A 10,115-nucleotide genomic window follows, 5' to 3' on the forward strand; every position below is an offset into this window, starting at 1 on the left:
TTAGACATATTATAACTGCCTGCCTTTACATTATAATAAGAATAGATACATGAAAAGAATACAAGTAACATTCCATTCGTTTCATGAAGTTCTAACATCTGAATACACTCTTAGATTAACACACACTTTGATCTAGGTCTATTTAATTACCAGGCATGTGTAATGCAAATGTAATGTAATAGTAAACAACAAGATATAGTTAGGCAAAAACAATGCAATTAACATCTCCTTTGATCTCTATTAACACACAAGTGAATTGGCCTGAATATATAGTAATACATTTAACTCCTTTGATAGTCACACACAAGTGAATGGGCCTATGGCTCTGGCCTGGCTTTGTCAGCATCACACCTGCCACCAGGAGTTATGTGAGCCCTTCACACCAGGGTCCCGCATTCTCCCCCCCATGCCATGGGCTGTGTGCATGCCCCTATTCTCCCATCTATACATCCCCATTTCCTCTTCCATCCCTCCTCCATATTATTTTTTTCTGGGAGATGAGTCATTCAGGTGGCCAACATCTTAAACTCCACTAGGATGCCAGGAACTTCATTTCTCCCTCATATTCAGTTGACTGATTTCCCCTCAAATCAAAAGGGTTCTGGCCATTGGTGCCCAGGGCACCACCTGAAATTTTGGAATTGATCAGATGAGGAATTTAAAAGTTATCCCATTACAGACAGAGAGACAGACAGAGAAATGGCACCAAGCGGAGTGTAAGGGCATCGCATGCCTGGCCAAAAAGTGACATTTCTAGGCCTTTTTTTTTATCCCTTGGAGAGGGCAGCATCCACCACTTCCCTTCCTCGCCCATCCCCCCAGCGTAAATGGAGAAAATTTCTCTCATCAATAGCCAGCAAAGCTCAGTACGGATGCACAGGGGCAGCCTCTTCCCCATGGTGGAAACTGAGGTGGGCTAGACAGAAATGTGGAGGGCTGCGCTATATATCTTGTGGGCACACGTACATATTTATTTGTCTAACAATGCGCACTTTAATGTCTCTTTTATCCATGTTATCCTCAAAAGGAGAATAAAAATATACACAGATCAGTTTTAAACTTTATCTATGGCAGCTACCTGGGACAACATTTATTCACAAAAAATCAATAGGAAAAGATAATTGTACTTAGGATGCTCCTCTCTCAAAACCTCGTCTCACACTCCTGTAAACCATTTCTCATTTAAATTTCTTTGAAAATTCTTGATAATTATACACAAAATAAATCAACGTCAGTCAAACATGGCATTTTAGAATTTCATTTTATGAAGCTCCTGGTTGGCCTGAACTGGGACTTATACAGTATCTGGCTAACAAGCAAATGAGATCAGGCAAAAATCGTAGGACAGTAAATAGTCAAATCATCGGCATTTATATGTCAGTGAAAGTCAGGGCAGTGAAGCTCAGCCTTGGCTGTCACAGCTCACTTAAAGCAATTTTAAAATCATGTTTGGCTACAACAGGAATTACTGAAATGTTCATTCACATCTTTATAGACACTTTCATCCAGAAGGATCCACTTGGATGTTACAGACAGGAGGGAGCAGGGGGGAGGAAACCCAGGCAAGCATTACCCAAAAAGGCAGTATGTGACATTCCAGCTGGGACCACAGATTTCTTAGCACCACTAACTACCTTCCCTGGCTTCTCCCCACAGCACCCCCATGCAGAAGGGTAGCAGGCAATCACAGGGCAAATAGCCAATGCACCATGGCTTCTTAGCCTTACTACCCTGGATGAGATATGTGTGCGGGGCAGTGAGCAGAGCAGAGAGAAAGACCATTCCCAGGGATGGGGTGGGTTTCCCATGGAGCCTCAGTGTCTGTTGGGTTTGTGGGGATTCCCTTTGAAACCTCAGGGTCTTTTGGGGTTGCCGGCTGCATCCCTCCCTTCCCCATTACATTATGCTGCAAACCTCCCTCATTGGTGTTTCTGAAGTACTTTTTCCCGCCCATGTGTTACCCCAGAGAAGACGAGCATCAGGGCCAGGCTGTTTGGTGTCAGATTAGCCATAAAAGCACAGGATATTGATCCTCTAAGTAGCAGAAGTGGATGGCTGGCATTCGGGGGCTCTTGGAGGGAACACTCATGTGGGAAAGGTTTGCAGGTCACTGGATGGTACCACTGTATCAGCAAAATGCAGTGGTGAGGACAAATTGGGATTTTGGCGATTTGCTCCTGAAGACAGAGGTGCAGAATTTCCACATCTGGGTCTTTCCCGCCTTCTTTAATTTTGCCATACATCGATATGTGATGTGAAATGTGATGTGATGTGAAACGTGAAATAGCATTGTTTCTTTATCTGTTTGGAAGCTGCAACCTGTGTCTGATATTAAAAGAGAATCAACATTACATTTAATGGAAATTAACTTCTGTAACTTTCCATTCACAAAAGAGTTTCTCGGCCTGTTTTTGATTTCAATGTAAAGGCTTCCTTTAGGCTCTCCAGTGCCTGTTCTTTGGTTATTTCACCCCAGTCCTCAGGGAGATGGGCAGGGAGAGCATCAAACTCCTCAGCAAACTGGTGATTGAATTCCTTGAAAACAAACTTCCAGTAATCGGAAGCTGTGATGCTGGGATCTGGCTGGATAAGCCAGTCTGGAAAAAATTTGCCATAATCTTTATAAGGATGAAACTCCCCTTTTGTCTCCAAACATCTGAATGTTTTATTTGAATCCACAGAAGAGGAGCATATATCAGAGACAAGTATTCTTGTTTTATTCCACCGATATGTCCCTAGTCCTTCAGGTCGGTGCACTGAAGCAAAATGCTCATTATGCGCAGGAGCTCCTGCTTCACAGGGGACTTTACAGAACGGACACTGCTTCCCACAGCCAAACACTCGCTTGAAGATTTCATCTTGGGGCTTCACTGCAAGTTTTGAGAGTTTTGACTGAATTTCCAGATTTTCAAAAGTGGATAAAATTTGTTTTTCGAGATCAGGAATAAACTGTTCTATAAAAGCTGAAAATTGGTCTGCACTTGCTGTGTTTTTAAACAGTATCACTTCTAAGCTATCCCTGGGAATGACTAGATCCTGCTGCAGCTTTTCACACAAATTGTCTAAAAAGGCAGAGACTGTCTTAGTCCTCTCACCTTTGGAGTATTTCAGAACATGGCTGAATTTATTAATTATTGGGGAGAAAATCCTTTTCTCCAAATCTCCCAAACTCGCCTTCTCTTTGTAGAGCATTAACAAGTGTCTCTGTATCCAGGTTTTGATAAAATCTACATAATTCCTTGTGTATTGCACATAATTGTTAAAGTCATTTTCTTCCAACAGCTGCTTCAGAACAAAGAATTGGAAAAATCTCCGGGTGCTGTACTCAACAGACCGTTCACTGCTGAGAATGTCATCCACGATTTCTGTCCCAAGTCTCTTGTTCACATAGTCCACCAGGGCAGGTCTCAGACACTGATCACAGAAATTCCAGGCCCTGTCCTGACACTCATCTTCTCTAAGTACAGAGCTTTGAACGTGGAGAGATACTGAGGTTTCAGTTTCCCCAGACGCTGCAGAGGATCATTTTCTTTAATGAATTCTTCATGCATCGTCTGAAATGCACGAGCTTCATCCCCCAAAATGTGAAGCTTCAGGTCAACTGCAAAGCAGGCGGTGGTGTGAAGGTTTTGAACATCAGCCTGCTGAAGCCACTCGTTAATCATCCGCAACAACTCTCTGCAATAAGTTTCATCATAATCTGCTTTGCCATTTACTTTTCCATCAGTGTAACTATTGCACTCTTCTATTAAAGATTTAGCTAAAGCCTCTGTTTTATGCCAGCATTCCTGTGTCAAGAATTCTTTCACACCTGATATTTATAGTTTGTAACCTCTGAACACTTTTAAGTCTAAGTATTCCTTTTTCATTTTGAAATTTTTTGTTTAATAAGCACACAAGCTTTTGGCATCTTGTAACATCTTCCAGACTGCACTGCCCCTGTCCGCTAGGTCTCTTCTCAGCTGGAACTCCACATCTTCAAATATGTTGCGTCTCTATAAAGGAATAAGTGATAATTCTGACAATGTTTCTGTCCACATGTTCTCCAATTCCTTCTCCAGTTCATCATTATTTAATTTGCAGTTGCTTTTCCTGCAAGGGTTCAGAAGCCCATCCACTTTCTCTTCAATTTTTCTCTTGTACTTTGACAGCATAGCATCTGTTTTGTGTTGGCCTTTTTTAATATGAATCGCTTCTTGCCACTTGCTGAATGAATAACTCTCCAGTTCATTCCTGAGACTATTGGCACTTCTTCTAAAATCTTCTTTGTACTTTTCTATCAGGTGCAGATTTGCTGTTCCACTTTCAAAATACTGTTGTAAATGATTCAAAATCTTCTCTGCTTCTTGCCTCAGTTTTTCCTGTGCCTCACTCTTTAGTCTGATTGAAACATTAGTGTCTAGTTTATCTGGTGGCTGATTTTGGATGAAAGTTTCCTTTTCAGATACCCAGAAATGTATCTCCTTCCGAAAACCCCATTCCCACTCTGCATACTTCACAGACAGCTGGTTATAGGCTTCAGCAACAAGGCTGTTTCTAAAGCTGAAAATGAAGTTCTCATGTTTTACAGCATTCCACAGGCTCCTCACCCATGCAAGAAATTGGGGAATGTCATTGGGAGTTCTCTCTTGTGAACAATCTTTCAGAAATTCAAACAAATATTTCTTTAATTCATAAACCTTTTGACTGTATCCCAAATTCACTGGAGCCATGGGGGGGACTCCGTGCCACAGAGCAGGAATGTACCAATTGTGTTTTTCCAGATCATAATCCATAATATCAGAAAAGTTCATCTCTTTGCATTTCTTTTCCATGTTGGCTGCAGCTTTGGTCATTTCATTCAACTGTTCCAGGAGGTGTTTCCTGTCCCTCATGTTTTGTTCATGTGCAGACACATCACTGACGTTCTGATGCACAAACTGGCAGTTGGTTTTTTTCCCGATTTTCTCCATTCTGAGAAATGCATGGACCACAATTTGCAGAACATCTTTCATTTCAGTGGCATTCTCCATGGCCATGTTAAAAATCGTTATGTCACTCAGTCCAATCACTAGGTTGGCCAGCTCATTGTCATGTTGATAACTATCCTCCAGCTTGGCCAGTTCGGGGGCTTTCAAGCCTTCTGTGTCTATCACCAGGATGAAATCACAGCCCAGTTCCTGCTGAAAGTTCTCTGCCACTTTAATGAGTAATGTGAAGGCTCCTCGTGTACATCGGCCACTGCTCACTGCAAACTGCAGGCCGAACATGGTGTTGAGGAGGGTGGATTTCCCAGTGCTCTGTACTCCCAGCACCGTCAGAATCAGGATTTTGGACCTTCCCCCCAGCTTGGCATGAAGCTGACTCAGAACATCTGTTACCCACTGCAGTGAGATGTTGGAAACGTCTCCATCAATGATCTCCATGGGAAACCCTTCCAGCATGAGATCAGCTGCTATGCCTGGGAGATGGGTGAATTGCCTTTGGCTTTCTGCCATTTTACCTTCTTTAACCATTGAGCATTCCGCTTCATAAAACTGCCCCAACTCACACATGAAATGCTGCACTCCTAAGGAACTGGCAGAGATTAATTTGTCTAACTCTGCAAACATTTTGGGGTCATCTTTTGAGTTTTTTGCATTTCTCTTTATATTGATCCCATAGTTTAGAAAGATTCTCCCTAGTAATGTGATCCAGGCCAAACTTCATCCATTTCAGGAAGTAATGTTTCTCCATGGGAGGTAGTAGTCTTATTCCAGTAATAAATGTAATCAAACCATCAGTAAGGTCATGTTTATTCTGCTGAGCATGTAAATCCATTAATTTCTTTTTCAGCTGAGATTTATATTTCTCAAGTGGGGTGTCTCCTTGCTTTCTCATTCTGCACAGCTCTTTTTCCACTTCAGCCAAGTTTCTCCATGTCTCCCCTTGGAGTCTCAGCTTTTCCCTCTTGTACTTTGCCACATCTTTGATTTGTGCAGTGATTTCCTTTGCATATGTGTTTGGGGTCTGACATTCCTTGTTATCCTCATCTACCTGGATGCCTAATTGACGTGCTGTCTCAGCCATGGCTTCTATACTCACTCTCTTGGGAGAAGATTTCATTATGGCTGCTATTGCAGACTGCAGAACTTTTACAAATTGTGCCTTATTTGTGGTACCTCCTTTCCACAGCACATGTGACTTGTTCAGTTTCAGCATCGAGGCTAACTTTTTCAGGAATTCCAGCGTTTCCTTGGCTTTCCCAGCCTGATTATTGAAGTGAAGCAGTATTTAGTGGCTGATCCCTGCAGAGATGATAACAGCGCATATTCTATCTCACTGATGCTCTCAGTAACTATGAACACTGCTGAGGAGATCTCTGTTAAAAAGCTAAACTGCACCCAATGCGACTCAATATCTCCAAGCAGATTTGTAACCGCGACAGGTTCTGGGAAAAGATCTGAATTCCCCATCCCACCAGGGAAATACCAGGAAATCTCAACCAGCCCATCTGCGATTGCCCGTGGGACGTTCCCAGACTCCATGTCCCAGTGGACAAAGAAATTGTGGTGCTGCTGGGAGGGGCTGAGAACCTCATTGAGGAGGTGGGACTTGGAGAAGCTGCAGCTCCCCATCCGCACAAAGGAAATGGTTGGCATTGACGTGAGCACCAGGCTCTCCTCTCTGAACCCTCTGCTCTCTGCCAGGGAGTGCGGCCTCCACTTCCTCACCATGTCCCTCATGGCCCACAGCAGTAGGGTGCACTTGGGGGTGTCGAGGGCAGGTAGCAGCAGAGGGAGGGCAAACTGGCACATGGACATTTTGGACAGGATCTCCTGCTGTAGGAAACTGTCTGAGGAAAGCAGAATGGCACAGAGAACATCAAGGGGGTGCAGGGAATCACTGGTGTCTGTGTCACTGAGAAAAGAAAAATCTTCAGGAATATCCAGCTCCTCTTTGTCCATAGTTAGTGTTTGATCAGTGGGTGCCCTGTGCTCAAGGCTTGTGCTTCTTGCCATCCCATTCAGAGCCATGAGCTTCCTGAGGAAATGCCAAGGTAAATCTCCTGTTGTCTGAGGAGGGCAGTTCTTTAGACTTTCTGGTGTGATTTCCAGGACATCTCTCAGCTTTAGTTTCCTGCTTCTGTATTTCTCCATTTCTAACTTTGACTCGATGTACTGAAGGGCTTTTGGTCTCTCTGCAGAAAGGTAATACAACATAAACACTTTGTTAAACTGAAAATGTTTTCAGGTAGAACTCTTACTTTGGTATTAGGGCCATAATGTGAAGGAATTGCAATTATTAAACAAAAATCATGGAGGTCTGCATGCTCCTTATAAGTGACAACCACTTAGAGGGGTCGTGTAGCTGGAGTACTGAAGCACCATTTATCTGGTGCAACCTTCACAGATTTGACCCAACTGTCACACTCTCAGTCATCCTAACTGAAATGCCACACTTATGGAGAGCTACGGAAATTCTTTCAGACAGGTCATGTATTCAACTAGAAATGTGGTTTTGGTTGGCCTAAAATTATTGCAATTTTGATATGAGAGGTTTCAGCCATTCATAAAATGGCCAGAGAAGAAGGAGGAGGTGGTGCTGCTGTTCCCTCCCCCAGTCCTCCCATAACATATAGCCCAGTGGATGTGGGAAAGCCAAGTTTGAAATCCTGCTCTGAAACAGGCCCCAAATTAACTTTTCTGAGTCACCAAAAATTTCAAAATATTTTAGATTTGGTTTGACGCAAACTAAATATTGTTTTTTAATGGTTTTTTTTTTTGGAACCACCACCAAACCAAACAAACAATTATTCATCCAGCTCTGCTCAGTTGCAATGCAGGCAATCCTTCAGGCAATGCATAAATTCTTCCTTCTTTCCACCTCCCTTGTTTACTACTTCACCTGTTGGTGTTCTTGTCACTACTTTTCTTCTCAGTACATCACACTAGGGCAGAAAGTGAGGATGAATATGCAGTCAGCTTAATGGCCCACACTAGCAGCATATTCTACCCAGGAGACAGATCCGCAAATGTTACAAAGGCTGAATGATGACTAGAAATTGTAGCAACCAGCATGGAACTTAGAGGGAGGGTCACAAGTTGCAGGAGGGAAGAGTATGGAGAAAGCACCAGCAGGTCAGTCTGTGTGCACATGGCTCGAATGCTAAGCTCCAAGTGCTGCAGCTCTGTAAATAGTTGCTTGAACAAAGGGCTGGCTTAGTTTAATAAGACTGGATCCTCACAGAGGAAAAGATTGATGGATGAAATTGAAGCAAATTGAGAACAAACAGACAAAGGCGTATAATTTAAATAACACCAATATCTTGAACACTAGAGGTGTAGAAGCATTCGATGACAAAGTCTGTGAGTACGCTGTTCGAACATTATGCCAAGATGACCAGGCTCATATATGGTGATGAGGATAGAGCCATTGCAAAAACATGCAAGATGGAGTATTTAGGAAGAAAGGCGAAGATCATTTAAATATGTGCCTATAGAATTCAGTACCATGGCTTCAGAGAGATCTTTCTCATACCTGAGCGAGAAGATGCAATAGAGAAGCTTGAACCAAGCAATTCCCCTGGGCTGGACCCCATCTGTGACCATGAGCTAAAGCACTTTGGGAAGAAGGCTAGAGCCAGGTTGTTGGACATCAGAAATTACTCAAGCATAAAAAAGGAAGGTACCTAAATTGATGGAAATCACCAGTTACTGTTTCTCTGAAATCCGGCAAGGATCCCTCTTTTCCAGGCAGCTATTGGCTTATATCTTTAACCAGTCTCCTTTGCAATATAATGGAAAGAACAGTACAGTCAAGGCTTCTATGGTGGCTTCTAAAAGAAGGAAAGGTAGAACCTACCCAAATGGTTTATGGGCCTTTGCACTCAATGACAGACTTGCTGGTGGCCTTCTGGCAGCCTCTTAGCAATGGCTTCCAGAAAAAGCCACCGCAGTCATCAACAGGAGTCTGTTTTTAAACTCAGTGCAACATTTAATGGAGTCTGGCGTAATAGGCAGTGAGATGGGAGTTTGGTAAAATGCACCTCTGGATAAGAGGTTTCCTACCATACAGGAAAAAAACCCACTAAGATTAAGTTATACTCCTTCAAAGACCATGAGGCCAGGATTTCTTCAGGGCTCAGTATTAAGTCCTGGTGTTTTTTTGCTGCTCTCCTCTGGTCTGTCAGACTACCTGAAATGATTTGAATACACCTATGCAGACGATGTTGCACTTCATACCATTGGTCTTGAAAAAGATATATGGAGAATGGATTGAATGAGGACTTAGAAATCATAACTAGATGGGCAACGCAACATAAATTCAAGCTCAATCCAGCAAAAACAAAGTCCACCTACTTTACCATAATTATAGGAGGTTCAACTACAGACCAATCTTCACACTGGCTGGAGAAGGTATTGCTGTTGAGAAAAATCTGCTATACCTTAGAGTGACATTGACACTGTACTCATGTTTGGACCACAGGTCAAAAAGTTGGCAGCCAAAGCAAAGAAGAGATTGGCTCTTCTATAATGTATTGCAGGTACCAACTGGGGTTCACATGTTTGAACACTGAAAACAACATGCTGCTCAATATCTCATCCAATACTTGAATAACTCTTACCTGTCTGGTCACATAGTGCTCTCAGTAACCTTGCCAAGATCAATGTTGTGCAGTCAACTGCAATTCACTGTAAGATCCACTCCAACAGCAATTTGTAAAAAGAGTTTTTGATGTTCAACCACTTGAGAATCATAGAGAAGAATAGCTATTTTGGTATGGAAATTATCTCATTCCCTATCTGAATGTCATCACTGTTCAGGTCTGTTCAGAAACTGGAAAACCAACTTAAGGCTGAAAAGATCCTCTTGTTTCCAGAAGTGCACAAAGGCTACTGGAGAAACAGAAACACTTGATGATGCTATGAGGGTAGAGTGTGTGAAGCAACATGTACACCCACTAATCCCTCCACATGAATCTATTTACTTTAATAAATATCTCTCCCTTTGGGAACCTTGCTCAAAGGAACATACGGAGTTGGCCACCCTAAAGAAAATTGTAGAAAAGCCCATTGAACAGTATCAGTCACAAGGCAAACAGATTCATGGGTACACTGATGGTTCATCAAATAAATCCTTTAAGAATGGTGGCT

At 42.6% G+C, this 10,115-nt stretch overlaps 1 pseudogene; it reads right to left on the minus strand.

Annotated features, from left to right (window-relative positions):
- Positions 1–3,407: 3,407 nt before the first annotated feature.
- On the minus strand, positions 3,408–6,926 carry LOC140913318 (up-regulator of cell proliferation pseudogene; annotated as a pseudogene).
- Between the last annotated feature and the right edge of the window lie 3,189 nt (positions 6,927–10,115).

This window comes from Lepidochelys kempii, chromosome 6 (assembly GCF_965140285.1).
Source record: "Lepidochelys kempii isolate rLepKem1 chromosome 6, rLepKem1.hap1, whole genome shotgun sequence".
Taxonomy (NCBI): domain Eukaryota; kingdom Metazoa; phylum Chordata; order Testudines; family Cheloniidae; genus Lepidochelys; species Lepidochelys kempii.